The sequence below is a fragment of the Periplaneta americana genome, chromosome 6, assembly GCF_040183065.1.
Source record: "Periplaneta americana isolate PAMFEO1 chromosome 6, P.americana_PAMFEO1_priV1, whole genome shotgun sequence".
NCBI classification, from domain to species: domain Eukaryota; kingdom Metazoa; phylum Arthropoda; class Insecta; order Blattodea; family Blattidae; genus Periplaneta; species Periplaneta americana.
The window spans coordinates 157,277,451-157,301,100 of NC_091122.1; the positions used below are offsets into that span (position 1 = coordinate 157,277,451).

The 23,650-nt window shown below is 34.7% G+C and overlaps 1 protein-coding gene across 23 annotated transcripts in view; it reads right to left on the reverse strand.

Moving 5' to 3' along the window:
* The window catches only part of LOC138701967 (uncharacterized), a 1,800,590-nt gene that overhangs the window by 406,002 nt on the left and 1,370,938 nt on the right, over positions 1 to 23,650 (reverse strand). For all 23 annotated transcript variants that reach the window (XR_011332758.1, XR_011332755.1, XR_011332753.1 and 20 more), the window contains one exon: positions 20,694 to 20,754. The gene's annotated coding sequence lies outside the window, so the exon portion shown is untranslated. The remainder of the gene's footprint in view (positions 1 to 20,693; positions 20,755 to 23,650) is intronic.

The window sequence follows — 23,650 nt, forward strand, 5'->3', positions numbered from 1 at the left end:
AATACGGGGCATAATTTCAGGTATGTATTTCCCACATGTAGACAATCAAAATAGTTCATTACAACATGTGTCCGGAAATGATTTATTTCCGAGTTATGGCCTTCACAACATTGAAATTCACCGGAACCATACCTCATGTTTTAGAAGACACTCCACTGATCAATCGTCAACACATTCACTTCTTGCATGATGCGCTCCAGCACACTTCATTCGTACGGCTCGCCGGTACTTGGATCGAAGGTTTCCTGATCGATGGATAGGTAGAGGTGGCCCAATTGCTTGGCCTCCACGCTCACCTGATCTGAACCCTCTCGATTTCTACTTGTGGGGCCATTTAAAATCATTGGTTTATTCGTCTCCGGTGCCTGATTTGGAATCCCTTCGGAATCGAATTGTGGCATGTTCTGAGAACATACGCAATACTCCTGGAGTTTGGGATCGTGTTCGCAGGTCAATGAGACATCGATGTGAGGTCTGTATTCAAGCAGGAGGTGGACATTTTGAACATTTTCTGTAATGACAACGACCTGCGGAAAGAAAAACGTTCCGGTGAATTTCAATGTTGTGAAGGCCATAACTCGGAAATGAAGCATTTCCGGACACATGTTGTAATGAACTATTTTGATTGTCTACATGTGGGAAATACATACCTGAAATTATGCTCCGTATTTTTGAAACACCCTGTATAATCTTTAATGTTTCTTATCAAATCTATGAACACTGTATAATTGACCTAACATGTGTGTTTTATCTTTAAATACAATAAATAGATTATTGGAAATCACACGAAATTACAATCAATGTTTCTACACGTCTTCAAAGCATGTGTATCTTAACTATCGTGTAAGAAAGGCAGCTATATCACGGCACGAGTGAAGCATTGAATTACAATTCTCAGTTCCTCGAGCTCATTTAAATTCGACGTCTAAAAAGTATAGGAGACAAATAAGAGATTCTTTGAGTCACTTCATGTTGGCTGACGATGTAATTTAGCTTAGAAGCGATCCTTACTATTTGAAGAGACTGTACTTGGGGTGGAGTGATTAACATTTTGGACCGGAAACAGGCAGACTGGGACCGGGCGGGGCCCCCTTAAATCAGGCCTTTAATTGTGGTCTGCTGAGTGCAAGACTGTGCCAAGTCAGCAGCCGAAGTATGATTGACGGCCCGCGAGTAAAACCGGCGGCAATTCGATCCGCTAAATCACAGTGATTATCAAACTCACAGTCGGAGAAACAGCTATTAGGCACGTGGAGCCCAACCTGGAGTCCGCGAGCCCCAAGGCAACTCTCGTGAATGTGAGGTTAAACGAAGTTAATTAAGTTGTTTGTACTGGGGGATATTTTTGGACCGAACATAGTAGTAGTAGTAGTAGTAGTAGTAGTAGTAGTAGTAGTAGTAGTAGTAGTAGTAGTAGTAGTAGTAGTAGTAGTAGTAGTAGTAGTAGTAGTAGGTTTATTTTGCCTGGCAGAGTTAAGGCCATGAGGCCTTCTCTTCCACTCAACCAGGTCTCAATAATATACATGAAATACAAAATTTCAGTACAAAACAACACAAAAGAAAATACCTTAGAAATTACATAAAATATAGCAGAAAATTACAATAGTCAAGATCAGTTACGTAATATAAAATTACTAATAGATCGGTTATGTAATATATAAAATAAAATAGAAAATTACACATAATCAAAATCAGTTACATAACATAAGAGGAATATACACACTCACTCACACACACACACACACACACACCCACCCACACACACACACACACCCACACACACACACACACACACACACACAAACACACAATTTATAATGCCCGAGATAAATACGACGATTAATTCACTTGAGATATATTATACAGTTAATGTACTAATAGGAGAATACATGTGGGTTACAAGACATAAAATGTTGATTAGCAAAGTCGTACTAAATGGCATACAAATACAAATGATTAAGAAATATATCAAGATAATAAAAAAAAGAAGAAGAGAAAGGAGAAAAAAAATAACAACTTGGTCATTTAAGACTACTTAGAAACTTCCGCAAGAGTCTAGTTCTGTTCATTAAAGACATTTCTAAGTAGTGTGTACTTAAAAGATTTTAGACTCCGACTGCTCCTGATTTCCTGTGACAAGGAATGCCAGGAACGAGCTGTGTGTATTGTGAAGGAAGCAGAGTAGAGAGATGTTTGATGGACTGGAATTGATAGAACATGGTTATGCTGTGAACGTGTATCACGGTTGTGTGGGATGCTAAAAGTGTGAAGCGAGGAACTAGGTAAATAGGTGTGGAATTATTTAAAATCTGATACAGCAAACAGAGTGAATGAACTGAACGTCGAGGAACATTTAAAACAAATTCCAGCGCAACATGCTTTAACTAGAATATTTCATTCTGGATTAACATGACCGTCTTATTTGTGAAGTTTACATGATCGTCTTGTTCAAAGACACAATTGGAAAGTAATTATTTCGAGTCTCATTTTGTTACAAAAATGGAAAATGAGCCAATAAGTGGTTCGATACATGGTTACGCAGAAAGACATAGACAGACATACAGACAGCGACAAATCAGAGAAATAGCAATAGATTCGATAGTCAGCGATAGATTATATAGATAGATATCCACAGATTAGACAGACTATTACACTTTTACTACGTCACATTAGTTTTGACCAATAAAACGGTACGAAAGGACATCTTTCATGCAATCATGGCTGCTTATCGCACAATTTTATCGCGTCCCTAGCATTTGTTCAATTTTATCGCGTCCCTAGCATTTGTTTAATTTTATCGCGTCCGTAGGATTTGTTTCTTTGTTTGCCAACATTTCAAACTACACTGATCTGGACGTCAAAAAAAAAAAAATTACAAACCACTCCAATCGATGCACAACAGTTTTAAATATGACTCGCATTGGCATTCAAGAACAACAATTAATACAAATCACTGGTCATAGCTATGCATCTTCCCTGAATCCCTATTTAAAAATAAATGAACACCATTCGGAAAACCTGAATAAGTTGAGGAATACACCATGTATTTCAACGAGTTCCACTTCTTTTACGCACACGTCCAATATAACATCAACTGAACCACCAACCACTAAAACATTCAAATTTGAAAATTGTACTTTAAATAATTATTCCTTTTAAAATTATTCATGTTTATTTTTTATGTCATAATCGTTAATTAAAACTTTTGTTGTTTATTTCATCATTTCTAATTAAAACTTTTCTAACACTTGTTTATATTATTTAGGTTATGTTATAGCTTCTGCTATATGATATTATGGATAGTCACGTATCAGAGATTGTTTAATACTAAGATTTATTGAAAATCATCTGTCAGGTGACGTTGATTACTGGGATCCGGATAATTGAAGTGGAATGCAACTGTTTTAATAAAAATGAAATTGAATCAAAAAAGCCTTCTTGACTAGTAACCGTCTACAGAGTTCAATGAAGATTCTATAGTTGGCACACCTGATAACAGGACAACAGCCTAGATCATATATGTAACAGATAACTCATCGCTATGTTAAAATCGGCAGCACTTTGAAGAGAACAACCGCCAGGATCGCCACCCGTCCGTCGTAAACGAACACGAGGTGGCAGTACAGTCTCTAATGCAATTCAAATGGGAATTATGACGTGACTCCTTGTGTAATAACTAGAGGGCAGCGTAGTAAACCTGACAAAAGTTGTTAACCTCAAAGCCTATAAGACCGACCTATCTGGGTATTTATGATCTAGGACAACAGCTAATCATAACACACCACTGCCATCTAGCATGCATCTAGCGTAATATTTGTACTGTTGAGATGGTACAATAATACATTTGAAGACAGTTGTCTTTTCGTACGTCAATTAATATTTCATTGTATTGGAGTACTTCGTTACTTCTACTCTTTATATACCGGTACTTTCTTCTAATCGTGTAATAGTCAATTTGCTGGGTAACTTTCGGTGCTGGACCCCGGGCTCATTTCACCGGCGTTATCACCTTCATTTCATTCAGACGCTAAATAACCTAGATGTTGATAAAGCGTCGTAAAATAACTCAATTAAAAAAAATAGTCAATTAAATCCCACTCGAGTTTTGATTTTCTCTAGACAAATCAAAACCTCTAGTGTGATTACTGTTGACAAAATACATAGAGGTTGACAGAGAAACAGAGATTAGAATCGTGCGCAACCACTTACGAAAAATAGAAATTACGTATGCTTTTGAACGCCTGGCGCTGTAGTCAATATGTAAAACTCTTCCGTCTCGCGGAGTGTCTCAGGTTCGGTTTAACGAATAGTCGAGTTGTTTCTAAGACTGCAAAGGCAGACCACATTGAATCATGCAGGAATCCAAGATCCCCTTCAAGGACGCTTTTATCATCGTGTGGGCCTACTGTTTGATTGATAATTCTTCTTCTCTCACTACAATCAATCAATTGTCCATCGATACATCCATCCATCCATCCATCCATCCATCCATCCATGGGTGTGTATGGGAGACAGATAAACCTAAGCATAGCGTAATTATGCACTCTTTAACCAAAAAAGGAACTGTTGGCTTCTATGGTCCATCCCAGGAATCTGTGGAGTAGAAAGACGAAACAAGACCTCGTGCAAGTGGTGTGTGGCAGGGCTAGGGCCAATGATCTCTCTAGGCGGAGGTATTGGTTGAAAGAAACTAGCAATTGCTTGCAGGGATTGGATCATTTCTATCTGAACTCTACTCTACTTTCTACCACGAGCATCTTACCCCTTAGCGGCCTCGAGGCAATGCTACCTGCAACACACTCCGGTACAGATAGACTCCGCCCCCATATGCGTGAAATTACTCTACAGATTCCTGGGACGGCCCATAGATATGATGCAGATATAAAATAATTGGTTTTGACTTCATTCGTTCATTGAGTCGCTTATTAATTTATTCATTCCTGTATTTATTTATTTATCTATTTACTTATCTAATTAATTATCTCTTTATCTACTTATTTATTTAGTTTTTATGAAAATATTACAATTCTGTTACGCAAATTATTGTCTTATTTTGGACATGATCTTACAAGCAAAAATTCTGATAGGTGCAGATAATGTTAAATTTTTTTCTTCCACCATGTTAATAATAAAGACAAAAGAAGTGCTTATACAAATTTTTGCCACTCGACCGCAATTACGAGGCCGTCGAGGAAGTGATGGGCCCGTCTACAGAAAAGAAGCACAATTGGTTGGAAAAATTTATTGAAACAGATAGCAATTGTTGCGTTATTTGTCAACATATCCCCCACTGGAATTGAGACATTTCTTATACCATGGGATCAATTTTTGTATCCTTCTGTCGTAGAAGTCAGCCGCCTGGGATCGGAACCAGCGTTTGACAGCCGTCTGCACCTCTCTGTCGATCCCATGATATGACAAATGTCTCAATTCCGGTGGGAAATATATTGAAAAATAGCTCAACAATTGCTCTATCTGTTTCAATAAATTTTTCCTATTAAATTGTGTGGCGAATTTATTTCTTACGGTCCTTGTAATTGTGGTCGAGTGGCCAAAACCTGTATAAGCACTTCTTTTGATATTATTAACATGATGGAAGAAAAAACTTAACTTTTTTATCTGCCCCCCATCAGAATGTTTGCTTGTTAGACTATAAACTAATTTTAATATTGTTTTATAAAATCTGAATAAAGATATTAGGCAATGTCTTCCAAAAACAGCATCCCAAGTTTATAAAAGATAAGATAAATACGATATAAACTATTGCTATACAAAGTCTATTACGCCAGCACAGATTCTAGAAAAGTATATTCTATTATCCATGTGCTAAAAAGGATAAATGTTCATCTTCCCTCTTGCTTAAAAAAGTCCCTTGTGCAGACGCTTGTATTTCCCTATTTTGACTATGCTGACATTTTACTGACTGACCTTTCCAGCGACAACAAAACGAAACTTCAACGTGCTCATAATTTGTGTGTACGTTTTGTAAGCAATGTTCGTAAATATGATATCACCCCATCCCTGGAAACAATAGGTTGGCTTAAACTAGATAAGAAAAGAAATTTACATTCACTTCTCCTTCTCTTCGAAATATTGAACTCTTCTATTCCTTCGTATCTGCCGTCTTGCTTCACTTACCTTTCTTCCCACCACAATCTGAACACACGCTCTCGCCATGAAACAATACTAACAATACCATCCCATCGCACCTCCTCATACTCATCCTCTTTCACAATAGCCCTGCCAAGACTCTGGAATTCGTTACCTGCTAGCATCAGGGACTGTCGAAATAAAATTGAATTCAAACGCAAACTTACTAGGCACTTGGCCAGTAATTGAGACTCGTTCAGACATGGTTTCTTGTAAATAGTTTCCTTAATCTATCACAAAATATTTCAATATCCGGTAATTTCATTACTATAGATTTTTGTTATTGTAGGTTTAATTTGTAATTCAGTAAATACAAAAATATTCTTTGTTCTTAACTTCCATGATAAAATGTCTAGCTTTCATTAATCAGGTAATCTTGTCGTACTTTAATTTTTATTGTAATTGTAATTGTAAATTTAATATTAATTGTAATTTTATTCTTCATATTATAGTTGTAATCCCCTGGTAGAGGGGCAGAGAAGGCTTGACGGCCTTATCTCTACCAGGTTAAATAAATAAATATTAATACTAATTCTATGAACAAACACTGAGACAGAGGGCTAGTGAACTCGAAAGAGGAACTAAAAAAGGAAAATAGCAAGGAAATGGTTCTTATTAAGTTTTAAAGGCACGGCATATTGCAGAAGACAGTAAAGTAGTTACAACTGGAAACATAACATTGCTATAAACTCGGTGTAACATGCACGGTATCTGGAACACCAAACATCGCTGTTTCGTATTAGGAAGTTACTAATTTCCTGCTGTAGTTCAGCATTGCTAGCCGAGGGTTGGACAAACTGGAAGTAGTATTGTATCTGAAAGTGCAGTCTAACCTCGTAACTTTCTGAGTTAGTTAGTTACACATTATGACAGGGTTGGACACATTACGTGATTCTGAGAAATGAGCACTGTGTGCTTTAAAGAGCGGTGCTTGCGAGCGTGGTGACGTATGCATACTGTACGTCATTCAGTGTCGGTACAGTGGTGACTCTGCAATATGATGGCGAACTTTGAAGACGGAGCTTCTGCTCATACTTTAAAGCGGCTGATGAACATGATAATGATGATGATACGTACTGTATCACAGAATATTCCGAAATGACATTAGTAATGCAGTATTTTTTTTAATATAACCTAACTGATTAAGAAGTTCAATATCCAACGGCATTATTCTTTACAACATGCTACTGAATGTGACAAATATGTTGGTAATGAACGCCATAAATTAATACAACTTAAAAAAAATGTTTCTCAGGTACTTTATATCAGAGTACTATTTGATATATATTGCATTATAAGTTATTATACATTTAGTAATATATAATTTTAAATTATACAAGTATTATGTTATATCACAGTATAGTATGTTACAGTTTATGATATCGTATCATATCATATCATATCATATCATATGTCATGTCATGTCATATTATATTGTATTGTATTGTATTGTATTGTATTGTATTGTATTGTATTGTATTGTATTGTATTGTATTGTATTGTATTGTATTGTATTATATTATATTATATTATATTATATATTAACAGGATGATAATAATGCACTTAGTGAATCGGCTATGAGAATTAGCTACAAAATGTGCCACGAAATTGCAAGGGAATTGAAAACATTCAACGAAGATGAATTCAGCAAGCGATGTTTAATTATATTGGCAGATGAACTCTGTCCACAGCAAGTAGGGGAAGTGGAAGCCATACGCCTGTCTCGTAGAACCGTGGTGAGGAGGTTGCAGTATGTGCGTATGGGTTATGTAAATAAGCCTAATGATTTGTGTGTATGCATTGAGCGAAGTTTATTCCATTAAATTAATAAGAGTGTTACAAAGTCTGTAATGTACAATGGATTGATGTAATATCCTTATAAACTATTATGTACTGACAGACTGAATGACTAGAACAAGCGTGGCTCTTGTTATATTAATGCAGGGAAGGTAGCTGTAATGCGAGTCCGCCACTGCTTGAGCGTTCTGCTCTGGCTTGGAATTGAAGTGCCTTGCGGAGCGAGAGCAGCTCTGGCCGACCAAATGGAGCCGCTCTCATGCCCGGCCCTGCATTATGATGATGATGATGATGATGATGATGATGATATGATGATGATTAGGGCTAGGATTTTGATGACTTATAAATCATGAAAAAATATCCTAAAAATAATACATTTATGAACTAAAAATCTTTAAAAAAATGTCCTCAAAAATGTCCTAAATATTGAACTTACATAATTGGCTTAATAGGAATATTAATATTTAGACTAGTAATTAAATTAAATTCCAGTACCAACATTCAAATTTATTTAATTTTACATAATTTTTCTAAGTAGTACACTTTAATGAATTACTTTACCTGATGTAGCTCCATGTAGTCCACCACAAGGCTACTCTTATCCGGAACTAGCAGGTATAGAGGAGTCTATATTGAAGGGGTGGTTGGAATGATCCATTGCGTGGGGGTGTACTACGTTAAAATGACAATATTTGTGTACAAAAACGATTAAAATAATATACAAAATAATGTGTATTAATTGAAAAATATCAAAGGAAATAATATTTTACATTAATAATGGAGAGATTTATGGACAAAATTAAATGAAAATAGCCCAAAAATGACCGAATAAAACAAAAAATGTTCTTATGAGCTGTAAGAGGTAAAAAATAAAAAAAAATGCCCTAACAAATATGTTTTAAAACACTCAGTTTATCACAAAACATATGAATACTAAAGCAGCAATGTTTCTGGCTTTCTAGAAAAAAGATGCAATTTCATCAAAATCCTAGCCCTATGATGATGATTATGATGATGGCAACCCCTATTGTGTGTCGTAGGATGTTATTGTGCCGACTTGTAAGTTCGAGCACTTTCTAATTGAGATCTGGTAATGGAAATTGGAATGACTGCAGAAGACATGAGAGTACGATATTTAAAAAACATTTCCCCTACGCCATCTCACATTTCCAGACATTTACATAGGTCATAATTAGGGCTAGAATTTTGATGAAATTGCATCTTTTTTCTAGTAAGCCAGAAACATAGCTGCTTTAGTATTTATATGTTATGTGATAAACTGAGATTTTAAGACATATGTTAGGGCATTTTTTTTTTTTTTTTTTTTTTTTGCATTTTTGTCTGTTTCAACTCATGAGAGCATCTTTTGCTTTATTCGGTCATTTTTGTAGGCATTTTTATTTAATTTTAGTCATAAATCCCCATTATTAATGTAAAATAATGTTTATTTCCTTTGATATTTTCTTTACATATTTTGGTCCATTAATACCCATTATTTTGTATAATATTTTAACATCGTTTTTCTACACAAATATTGCCATTTTAACGTAATGCACCCCATGTAATAGATCAGTCCAACCACCTTGTCAATATAGACTCCTCTATATCTGCTAATTCCGGATAAGAGTGGTCTTGTGGTATACTACATGAAAACTAAAAGTAAATTAAATCCATGGCACTACAGCCCATGAAGGGCCAAGACCGACCAGCTGACTGTTGACGTCACGTCCACATGCCGAAGCAGAGGTGAACGATCATACATGGAAACTACATCAGGTAAAATAGAATTAAAGTTTACTACTTAGAAAAAATTAAGTAAAATTTAATTTAATTACTAGTCTAAATATTAAGTAATACAAAACGTCTTTTCCTACCAAGTCATTTAAAATGGAACCAACACATTAATTACCTTTGTAAAAATTACGTAAAATTATTTTGTTTTATTGAGGAATTACTTGTCAATAGGTTTATTACGCACAATATACTTAACTTTATTTCAATCGGTAATTATGTATGGAATTATAGGATGGAGTAGCTTATTTAAAACCAATTTTAATCCACTTTATTTATTACAAAAGAAAATAATTAAAATGTCTTCATAAACCTATTGATTTTCCACCTCAAAAATTGTTTTTAGACTTTAATGTTCTTAAAATAAGACAAATTTATTACATTGTATTAATAAAATTCCTACATAAAAACCTAAAGTTTTCAATCGTACTCTTACAGGTCTGAAACAAAAGGTATGAATTCTTTAAGATTATTTGAAACCAAAATGCAACTCTGCTACAGTATTTAATCATAGTAATAATTTAGGCCCAAGAATATATATAACAAATTTATATTTAAATATCCTAATCTTGTCAATTCTAATAGTTCTAGTATTAAATTTAAAAAGTTATGTACGGAGTTTATAAAAATTGAAAAATTGTAAATTTCAATTTATATATTTTTATTGTGTAATACACATAAGACAGTCCACACCTGTTGAGTAATGATCAGCGCGTCTGGCCGCGAAACCAGGTGGCCCGGGTTTGAATCCCGGTCGGGACGTTTTTTCCGGGGTTTTTCATCAACCCAATAGAGCAAATGATGGGTAACTTTCGGTGCTGGACCCCGGACTCATTTCACCGGCATTATCACCTTCATTTCATTCAGACGCTAAATAACCTAGATGTTGATACAGCGTCGTAAAATAACCCAATAAAATAAAAAAATAAATACATAAGACAAATTGTATTATATACTTCTTAATTTCAATTCAGGAATCTGTCCCTGACCACGAGTTCTACTTTTTCAGGGGTGAGATAGAGTTTTATCTGCTTATATTATATTTTATGTTACAATTGAAGGGCTTAGTGGAAGAAGGGGGTATTCCTCAAAAGTATGAGATATTTAGAATTTTGTTAGATTCTCTGTAACTTAAGGAAACGAATTTAAATCACAAAGTCTTTTGGGTAATATGTTAAGTAGGTATTGCACTAACTTTCTGCAAATGCAGAGCATAATATGTTGACTATTATTATAGGAAAATTTCACTTATGATGTACTATACAGTATTTTACAACAAAGAAACAAACAAACTTTGAAATACATTAATCAAAAGACACTAAAATAAGCTTTATTTGTTTGCTTGTTTCTTTGTTTGTTTAGTCAACTGTCCGAAGACAGGTCTGAACTTCATAAGTAATACCAACAAGGCACCACTTATGAGGCAACTAGGCCAGGAGATAATGGGTTATGATCATTGTTCTCTACTTCACATCCATTATCTGATTTAAAATTTAAATGAAAGTTGTAATGAATTGGAGATATGAACTTTAATATTGACAGTATGTCTGGACTCTAAGCAGCTTCGATGGGCCTTCCATTGGGGTGCTTTGGTTCCAAAACTGTGCCTGCTATATTTGGTGGCTTTCCTTTGCCTATGTCTTTGTTAATGAACACTTTAGCAGACATTACTTTGTACGTGTAATATATTCTTGTCCACTGTTTTTTGCTTTCTTTTCTGCTGTTGTCTTTCCATTTTATGGATTTCTTTTCCTCTTTACGCTATTATTTGTCTTATTTTCACCATTCCGTCATTTACAAAAACATTAGTACGGTCAACATCAGCCATGTTGCTTGGAAACTTATTGTATCAAAGCTGCTCTCCCAATGGTCAGTTAGGTAAACAGCTGACCAATCAGAACCAAGGTTTCAAAGAACTGTGGGATACCTCCTTATTCCATTCAGAATTTTGATACAACTTACAAAGCCCTGTCATATGTTCATATTTATTTTAAAATGGGGCTATCCCTCACTCAAATAGCACATTAAACTAACAGTAGATGGACTCAGCTTTCACAATATGGAGTTAGTTCATTTTTTACCAAAATGTGGGATATTTCCTTATGCCACTAACCCCTTCAATTATTAGCAAAATAAATACTTATTATATTATATTACATTATATTATATTATATTACATTATATTATACTGTATTATATTATACTGTATTATATTATATTATATTATATTATATTATATTATATTATATTATATTATATTATATTATATTATATTACATTATATTATAATATATTACAAACAATAGAATAAAAAATAAGCGTTTTTAAAATGTAGTGCTTCAAATAATGGTACCAGTACTCGACACTAGGGTTGAAGAATATTTCCACGCAGCGTGCGACGAGAAACGTGGTGCACCCCTGTTTAAATGTCTGTAAATATGACAATGAGATTCTTTTTAAACTTCTCTTGTTCTTGAAACATGACAGTGATGAGGTGAAAGGTGAACACTTCTTCATGCTCTGTTCTTTCCATGATTTTATGCAGCTGATAACGTCGGCTGCATTGCAAGCTGCACTAGCAGGCGTCACATCCTCTTCAGAAAGTCACTGTACCCTTCAGTGTACAATACTGCATTACAATATCAGATACTTGGAAAAACCTGCGCGAGAATGTTACTGCTATGTACGCGTACATTAGACACAGCAAGCCATCCTTGGATATCTGCAGGATTCTATAAGCACATCTCTATTAATGCTGACCAACGTCTTTGATATGAAACGTGGCTTAAATTATGTCGTAGCATTCCTTCTAGATGGGTCATTTATATGAAGAATAGGTAGATCAGACCGAACAGTTATGAAAATATAAAATTTATCTCTGAACCTCTATCATTCGGATGAAAAAGGAGCCAGTGCATTTCGTTAAGAGCGGAAATAAATGAAGTGATGATTAATGACACAAGGAAAGAGCGATGAATAATAAATAACCAGATAAAGATTAGATACACAGATAGACTAAATACAACAATAAATTAGACACATTAGTCAAGCACTCAGATATATCATAGGTCTGTAGATTAGATTGATATATCACAAAGATTGCACAGGCAGGTTGGATCATATCAGATCAGACAAGATTTATCAAATCGATTAAAAAAAGAGAATGAGATAGACTACCATCAGACTGGATCAAACAAGATATATCATATAAGATCAGATTAAATAAGACAAGACAGATCAGATCAGACAAAACAAGGGATATCAAGTAAGATCAGACTAGATCAGATGAGACAAGATCAATCAGATCAGACAGGATTTATCAGATCAGATAAAACAAGATATATCAGAGCTGATGAAGTAAGACATATCAGGTCAGATGAAGTAAGACATATCAGGTCAGATGAAACAAGACATATCAGATCAGGTGAAACAAGAAATATCAGATCAGATGAAACAAGCATATCAGACCATTTGAAATGAGACATATCAGATCAGATGAAACAAGACATCAGATCAGATGAAAAATGACATCAGATCAGATGAAACAAGACATATCAGATAGATGAAACAAGCATATCAGACCAATTGAAACAAGACATATCAGATCTGACGAAACAAGCATATCAGACCATTTGAAACAAGACATCAGATCAGATGAAACAAGCATATCAGACCAATTGAAACAAGACATATCAGATCAGATGAAACAAGCATATCAGACCATTTGAAACAAGACATATCAGATCAGATGAAACAAGACATATCAGATCAGATGAAACATGACATCAGATCAGATGAAACAAGACATATCAGATCAAATGAAACAAGATATATCAAATCAGATAAAACATGATAGATCAGATCAGATCAGATCAGATCAGTTCAAATGAAACAAGACAGATCAGATCAGAGCAGATAAAACAAGGCAGATCAGACAAAAGAAATCAGATAAAACAAGACAGATCAGATAAAAGAAAGCAGATCAGACAAGATACATGAGATCAGTCCGCATATATGCAAGCATACATACATAACATGCATGCATGCATACATACATACATACATACATACATACATACATACATACAAACATACACACATATACATACACATACATACATATATACATACATACATACATACATACATAGTCTACATGCATACTGCTAATGTTTTCAGGAAAGCTAGTATATGCGTTACTTGGAAGGTGGCAAAATTCTAGCCTCTTCATTCCTTACATTCGCCATTCTCCAGCTTTATCAATAGTCAGTTCTCAAATTCAGTATTAAAGTCAATTGTTAACTACCAGCCGCATACATTTAATTCACTGCAAAAGTTCACTGTTTGATCAAAAACATCATTTATATTTGGTTATGTTGGAGATTAGGTCCTCAGCTCATTTTCAGAACTTCTCATTGTCCACCCGATAACGAAAATGAGCTTTCTGGGCTCATGCATTCTTCAAATATACAACTGTCATGATGTCGATTCAGAACGCCCTCTAAACCACTAAAATCTTGCGTTAAAAGTGACTATTGGAATGAAACTGACTCCTGTCCACAGCAAAATTGCGACCAAATATTAGTTCCAGTTTTGGAATCAAAGAGTCTCAAGCTCCCATTTGATTATAAGTGTACCCAACCTCTTTGGTTTCATAATGTCTCTTGCCTCTTTCCTGCAAGAGAATATCATATGTACTTCGGTACATCACAATAATATGAGCTAATTTAACTGAAACGTTACAAGTCTTTGGTCGCAGCAGATATAAGATCAATTAACATAGTAATATATTTATAAGAATAGAAATAAAACGTGTTTACGTTTCCGTGTGGCGTGATAAGAAGACAGACAGTCATATGGTTATGCCACTGACGCACGCAACAGGCTTCCGGAGTTGGACTGGCAGCCACATTATTCCTGTAGTACACCAGAATGCTGGTGAACTCGCTAAATAACACACTGGCCTTGTCTAGTTCACTTCCGGAATTCCTGCTCCCTGAACACAATGGAACTCTGATGGTGTCGCAACGCCGGGTCGACAACTCTGTCAATCAGGGTCTCGCCTCATATTATCACGTAATTCGTATTTTTACCGCCGGCGACGAGCTGCTGCGTTAGACTTGCTGCTTTGTGTCTCCTCTTAGATTACTTTTCATAATTAAAAATATTATAAGCAGAGGTCGTACTGCCTCCCAGGACAGACCTGCAGAACTGTAGCTCCTCAGAGCGATTGCTTTACTCCCCTTTCTTACCCCACCCACCTTTTCTACCAGTGCGGTCGTGACATTCTAGTTACGCTCGGCTGCATCAACAGTCATTCTCGCGGCGGCAGGTATTGTATACTGTACCTGCCGCCGCGAGAATTACAAATGAACAGATAATAAAATCCTTAGGAACATACCTTTAGAAAGTATGAGAAAAATGAATGAGGGAAATAAATAAATTAAAAACATGTAAAATAAATTTTTAAATGTATGTGTCCCTATAATGTAAGAAGGCCTACCTATGTAGGATATAATAATAATAATAATAATAATAATAATAATAATAATAATAATAATAATAATTTATTTTAGCTGGCAGAGTAAAGGCCGTAAGGCCTTCTCTTCCACTCAACCAGCAAAAAGTGTATATACATATGCATGAACTTACAAAGAATTCAACAATTTGATTTAGATGAGAGTTACATGTATACAAGAGTTATTCACGAATTAGACAACAAAATACTATGAACTATTAATTAAACACTGAAATAAACTGTGTAGCAGAATTAAACTAAAATACATAGAATGTTAATATATTTCAAATGATATTAGATAATAGAAAGAGATTATTATGAGACAATTTTGAAAATACAGCACAATCAGGATGATGTCTAAAGAAAAAAGTAACAGTGTAATCAGTGATAGTTAAAATCAGTATGATTGGAGCGAAATGCTAATAAGGTTATATTTTAAGCTGTTCTTAAAGGTGTTTGTTGTCTTGCAGCCCCTAATACTTTGTGACAAGGAATTCCATTCACGCGAGGTGGATATATCGTCCTATTACTAGTAAAGCCGATTAAATCCACTCTTTGTGTAAAATAAGTTAAGTACAGTCCCCGACTTATCTTTCCGAGCTCTGTATTGTACTAAAATCAAATAACTCCGAAATGTTGCATGTAGGCAACAAACCAATTACTTTATTTGAACAATTTATTATGATTTTTCGTGCATTAATAAAGTTTATGCTCGACCATGCCGAAATGTAGTAATTATACACCTGGTAGCAGTCCTTTAATGGACCTCATTAAAGTACACCTATTCATTAAAGTTCAGGTGTTCCAACAATCAGAAAATACCATTGTAGCAATATGAAAGCGCAAGTATCGGTTATTCTAAGATATGCAATCGAAAGAAAACTAGCGCGAGATTAGACAATATTAAACTCAGTCGAAAAAAACAACACACAAGTTAACATCAATTCACAGTCATCTTCCAGCCTTTCACAAAGCACATTCCCGCAAATTCATTTCACCAATTGCCGGAAAAAATCAATATGGTCGAGCATAAAAAGTCGTATGAAACTTGACTATAATGGTAATTAAGAAGCTCGTATGAAAATTATGAAACTCGCTTGCGCTCGTTTCATAAACATACTCGCGTCTTAATTACTACCATTATAAGCTCGTTGCATAATGTACTATTTAATTCCTACTTTTACAAAACTTGTATTAGGCCTATTGGTTTTACTAGTAATAGGACGATAAATAAATTTACGTTGATAAGTGAGTGATAGCTATATGACCGGATGTCAATGCCGTCATTCAACATTGTAACGCACTCCAGCCAAATAAATAAATATATAAATAAATATAAATAAATACATAAATAAATACACAATACGCGTACTGCAGTTTAAAGAGAACTGGAACATGGCAAAACCTAAACCCGTGAAGAAATGCTACTTACAAAGGAAATGGGAATATTATTTTGTTGTTCAAAACGAAAGAATTGCTTGTTTACTGTGTCCCATCCAATTTATTTCTACTCGTCATTTCAATATTAAACCACATTTCAACAAAGCCCATATTAAGAATTATGGACTGCAAAAACTTTCGGGTAAATTCATTATTATGAACTGTATATTGATTATTAATTTATATACTCTAAAATTAAGGACGTCACTCGTGTTCATTTTGAATTCAAATTAATAGCGACTTTCAAGGTTCATTACTTAAATGCTATAAATTTATGTTTCTGTAGGTGATGATAGGAGGAAAGTTTTCGAAAATCTATAGCAGGTTAGGTGCAAAGAAATCTCAAAGAAACTACCGACAAGAAATCAAGCATAATTGTAAACCTTGAAATGAGATAACGCATTATAAATACAATGAATTTATTACAATCCTTTTTGAAAATTACATTACTGATGGACCTTTGACGGCCAGAGATTGTAAACAACTCTACGCGGAAGTCGATCATCCCCAATAGAAGTAGAGTGAGGCTGACGTCATATTTCCCCTACTTTCGAGGTCTGCAGGTTTGTCCCAGGAGACCACAAGATTAAATATTACTGGAGTTAAGTAGACGACGCACGTACTGGGACATCATTTTATTTTTACTTCAACTTTTATTGTACCTGAGTTTTTTTAATGTACTTCACTCCCACCCCTTCTACTAACGAAGTTCCAACTGTCCTCCACACAGAACCAAGGCCGCAATACTGAGTTAGTGATTATAGTAAGTTTCAGAAATATGTTCGCGTTTTCCAGTGACGAAAACTTCCAATATTGAATCATATTTTTGCACAGGTACTATCGTCCGTTTGCCTACGTCGCATCCCGATTTCCCCCACCTGCTTCTGCTCGCTATACTGTAAAGACTAGTGGCTGGGCTTTCTTAGCTCTTTTCTGAAAACATTAATTTCTGTTAGGAATTAATTGGACGTCTACGTAATATTATGCAACCGTTTAAAATAACTTAAATAAAAGGGCCTCGTTAAGTAATTAGCTATCACGTGATTCCTCCCTTTCTACGATCCTGCGACATAACCACTTGGACGGACAGTAGATAGCATGTCTGAGTAATTTTATCTGCATGAACCTTCCATAAAGTTCTGAGCAAATCTGTTCTTATCCCTGGGTTTATGCATCTTTAATGAAAAGAATCAAGAAAAACTTGTCTTGTACTGAAATGAAGGATTGTTTTTTTCTTCTTCAAAGTTTTGTATATTTCATCTGTTTTATTTCAATACAAATTTGGAATGTTCTTTGTAATGAATTTGTAGGACAATGTTTCATTCTGCAACTTCAATTATCAGATAAGAAAGTTATATTCAGATATCGTCGTTGTTCCTGCAATAACTCCTATGTGAAAAATATAAAATTTTTCAGTAGGAAGAAAAAAAAACATTTATTCATCCTATGGCAGCCGTACAAAGGAGACTGTGAATTCTTACATTTTTTAAACAAAGAACTATAATTACATATAGGAGATTTTATTATTTGCTGTATCACTATTTAAGTTATTTAATGGACCAAAAATCTGAAAATCGATAAATATGTCACATAGGAGTTATTGCAGGAACAACGACGATATACTATCATACAATTAGTTTAATTTCTTTAAAACTATCCTTATCAAAAATAAAATTCAGTTTATGCCCATATTTTTTTTTTTTTTTTGGGTTTTGATTTTCCACAAAATAGGGGTTTGATAGTATCATGCAATTTAATCTAACATCATATTTTTCCTATTTTAGTGATCAGGTTTCAGGAGTTTTTTTTTTTTTTTTTTGTGAAAAATCATTTAATATGGATAAGGCGAGTTTTGCATCTACCGAATAGCCGTGTTGTCTCACGTTAATAATCGGTACTACGAATTTGAGTTCCAGGGTATGATCGTGTCCCTGTTTTTTTATTTTTAGTAGGTTATTTTACGACGCTTTATCAACATCTTAGGTTATTTAGCGTCTGAATGAGATGGTGATAATGTCGGTGAAATGAGTCCGGGGTCCAACACCGAATGTTATCCAGCATTTTCTCATATTGGGTTGAGGAAAAACCCCGGAAAAACCTCAACCAGGTAATTTTCCCCGACCGGGAATCGAACCCGGTCCACCTGGTTTCGCGGCCAGATGCGCTAACCGTTACTCCACAGGTGTGGACCTGTGTGTCCCTGTTAAAGGAGTCCAGGCAAAATTCGTCAGTCTTTCCTTCCCCATGTAGAATTTCAACTTTCGTAACTTCTGCAGGTGAAAACAATGTTAAATAAAATAATACTAATACTACTAACACCCAGAACTTCTAACATGTAACCCACTAACATATAACAAGAAAATTAGAAACGTGTTAATATCTTCAATTTGATTAAATAAATTTATAGCCTATGTGTATGAATTAATCAACCTATATTATATATTGTATTCTATAATTTTGAAAAAAAAAAAATATGCATATATATATATATATATATATATATATATATATATATATATATATATATATATATATAGTCCTACTTTTCACGTGCGATATTATTCTTCTCTAGTGTTAATATTATATTATATAATTCTATTGCCGCTGTAATTTAAATTTTATTTCCTTTTTATTTTACTTATTTATTTTCATTGTTATTTTTTTTATTTTCTATATTTATCTTATATTAATATTGTATTATATAATTTCTGTAACTGTAATTTTAATTCTATTTCCTATTTTATTTTATTTTATTTTATATTCTCTTATAGCCCTATTAATATTATATCTGAACTGCGACCGAACACGAGCGCTGCTCATTCGGTCTCAAATTTTGTTAATACTACTGTATCTCCTGTTTTATATTGTTTGTATTATTTTATTTCTATTTCTCTTGTTTGTTTGTAATTATATTCTTTATTCTGTATTTAATTATATTCTTTATTCTGTATATTTAAATTTAAATAAATTAAATTAAATTACTAACAGAAAGTTAGTTACAATGATAGGCTAATAGGAATAGCTCGAAATTAAATAGAAATATTTTAGTGCAGATATGAGACAAAAACAGACGATCTACCAACATAATTTTCTACAAAGTTTTACACATTAATGACAGTCACTAGTAGGTACTTTCGGCTACAATACTAAAGGATTTTTGTAGTAGGTCTACCGAACTGCAAGGAAAACACTACAGGGTCTAATCACTATAATCTACTGGGTGTTGTTTACAGGCCGTATCCATGGCACCACGCAGATATGGCTGCGGAAACAGGGAGAGGTTACTGACCCCCGGAAAATCAATGCTACATCCTATCTTGTATTTCGAAGTCCCAAGCATAGAAACTTGGAACACAGCAAAATTATATACATAATATTAATATCCGATTCAAATAAATAATAGTATGTACAATTCTCTACGTTCTGCTTAACATGTACTGGTTTCGAATCCCGGCCAGAGCATAAAACACACTTTTCAGGATCAGTGATCCTGTGGTAACTTTGGAGATGCAATAATTCAATGGAAAGGTTCTAGGTACCTTGGTATTTAGCATCATACGTTCAGACTTAATACAACCGAAGCTATTTTCATCATAAAAAATCTTCGTTCATGATTTTTTAATGCTTGTAAAACAGTCCTTTGCTTAACGTGCTCAATTTATGCTTCTATTCTCTTTATCGTCTTTAAATATAGGCAGACATCAGCAATTTTTCAAACACTTATATTAAGCCATTGCCACAGTGGGCCAAGCGCCATTTATTAAAAACGGAGAAATCAAGGGTTAAAGTTAAGTGAATACCATAGTTTAATGAATATTGGCATACCATTTAGTTTTAATATGCATACTTTATCTTACTTGCTATAATGTTTCGTTGAATTATGGTAATCAATTTAACCCTCGTTTTCTCCGTTTTTAATATATGGCGCTTGGCCCACTATGGCTCTGAACCCTTCAATTATGCAAGAGGGTGAAAAATTATTTAGGGTCTACTCACCAGTTCTTGTAGGCTGTTCCTCTTGAAGTATTTTTCAATGCTAGTAACACCCATCTCATTCCTGTAAAGAAAAATTAAAGTACATTATTATTGGTGTACCAAAATATTGATATGCATTTGAAATGTGAATATGGAGAAGAATGTAGCAAGTAAAATGGACAGACAAAATAAGAAATGAAGCTATGTTGAAAGAGTGGGTAAAGAAAGAATAATGTAGAAACTTATCAGGAAGAGAAAAATAAATTGGCTTGGTCACTGGCTAAGAAAAAACTGCATAGTGAAAAATGCTTCCTTACTTACTTACAGAGGTTCATCGTCGTTCTCACATAAGCTCGCCATCGGTCCCTATCCTGAGCAAGATTAATCCAGTCTCTACTATCATATCCCACTCCTCTCAAATTCAATTTAATATTATCCTCCCTTCTACGCCTTGCCTTCCCCAAAGGTCTTTTCCACTTCAGGTCTTCCAACTAACACTCTATATGCATTCCTAGATTCATCCATGCGTGCTACATGCCCTGCCCATCGCAAACGTCTGGATTTAATGTTCCTAATTATGTTAAGTGAAGAATACAATGTGTGCAGTTATGCGTTGTGTAACTTTCTCCATTCTCCTGTAACTTCATCCCTCTTAGCACCAAATATTTTCCTAAGTGAAGGATGCACTGGAAGGAATTGTGAACGGAAAAAAAGTTTGGAGCACAGGAAGATATCAGATAATAGACAACACTAAAACACGTAGATCGTATGTGCTGACTAAAAAAAAAGGCGGAAAAGAGGAAAGATTGGAAAATGGGTGAGTTTGTAGGAAAAGACCTATCCTTGGACAGAACACTATGAATGAATGAATGAATAAATAAACAAATATTGATATCGCTATGTCATCCTCCACTTCAAATCAGGGTGTCTACCGAAAACGTGAACTAAAAATTATTTGTATTTTAGTTACCACTGAAAAAACATTAATTACATTTCAGTCATGTTACGATGTCATCAGACTTGTTTCTGAAGTTCTCTGATCTTTCTTTGAATAGACTTCAACTCTTCAGCCTTTTCTTTCAATAACATTTGATTCTGGAACTCTTTCAGCTCTATCTTAACCAAGATTAAATAATGAATGAAGCAGAACAATATGAGTAATTTCTTTACCCACAATCATTCTTAAATTCGTTACTTAACCTGAGGTCAACGAAAAGGAATAGAGTTTACTACAGTAGTTTTTTGAAAAGATCAAACCAGTGGCAAAAATTCAGAGTCAAGACAAACACTTAAAATTCTTTTTTTTACGACGCTTTATCAACATCTCAGGTTATTTAGCGTCTGAATGAGGTGAACGTGATAATGCCGGTGAAATGAGTCCGGGGTCCAACACCGAAAGTTACCCAGCATAAAATTTTCTTATGACTACATCTTCGCCAATTTTTGTCAAAACTATCTTCGGCGAAGTCACTTACACACTTACAATAGTTCAGTCACGAAAATGTTATAAATAAATGCTTTGTGTTTGGAGGCTAACAAAAAGAAAAGGATTAAAATGAAATCAACTGAGATAAAGATAACGATACGATCTTTTGGGAACGTGGAAGGATCGATATTAATCGATTTTCCCCTTACGTCAACAAATAAGAATGCAGCTTAATATAGCAGTCTTCTGAAAGGCAAATTGAAAAGAACAAACCCGTGACCTAAATTCAGATGTAAACACGTCGACTTCCAAATTTTCTTATGACTGACGTCTTCGCAAATTCTGTCAAAATTGCTCTCACCAAAGTAAATTACGATACTTGAGACACTTACGTAAAAGTTATGAATAAATACGTAGTTTATTTGTCCAGACAGTCAGAAAGAACTGTCGTATATTTATGAAATATCGAATTCGTTCCCTGCGACCTCTGACAGGTGCATTGATGCTTATCACGTACATGCGCCAGCCAGGATGTCTTGCACATAAATGCTGTTGCCCGAATAACATTGCTCATCGCACAGACGCTACAGTGTTCACAGAATTCAGTGCACGCTCAAGAAAACAGAATCCGTTATGCCACCAACTGCAACTACGTTATGAACTACAGGAAAATTAGGAATCTTCCAAGTATATGTGGCAAAGACAAGACGTCAAAAGGCAGTAACAAGTGACAATTACAAATTCGTCTTATTATTCTTCTGATGTAGAAATTCATGCCATACGGTTAGACATTCTTGTATATCTTTTGCATTGATTATTCCTCAAACATCTCATTAATCTTTAACAGGGGCCATTCTTTCACTAATGTGAATGCTTCTACATAATTCATGTCAATTGTAACTGTGACCACTATTTTATGTTATCACTTTACTATTGTTTATTGGTTATAAATAAGGAGCGGATTCCTATGTAATTAAATGTTCTTGCGTGTAATAAAACACAATTAACAAATAATTATTATAATGTACCGAAGTACATATGATATTTCCATGTAGATATTCTGCGTCATCATACATGAAAGAGTGATGGAACGGAGAAAAATTCTCTCCGGCGCCGGGATTTGAACCCGGGTTTTCAGCTCTACGTGCTGACACTTTATTCACAAAGCCACACCAGATTCCACCCCGGCGTCGGAAGAATCGTCTCAGTTTTAAGTTCCAACTCTTGGGTTCCCTCTAGTGGCCGCCCTCTGCACTACGTCATAGATGTCTATGAATCTAGGACCGAAGTCCACACATTACGAGTGCACCTCAGCACATCACTCTTTCATCGTATGATGACGCAGAATATCTGCATGGAAATATCATATGTACTTCGGTACATTATAATAATATATATGATAGCGTAAATCACTTCGTGATTTAAGACGGCGCTTATTCCGTCGGATCCCGGCCAAATAGTCACTCATTACGAGTGAACCTCAGCACATGTGTGGACTTCGGTCCTAGGTTCATAGACATCTATGACGTAGTGCAGAGGGCGGCCACTAGAG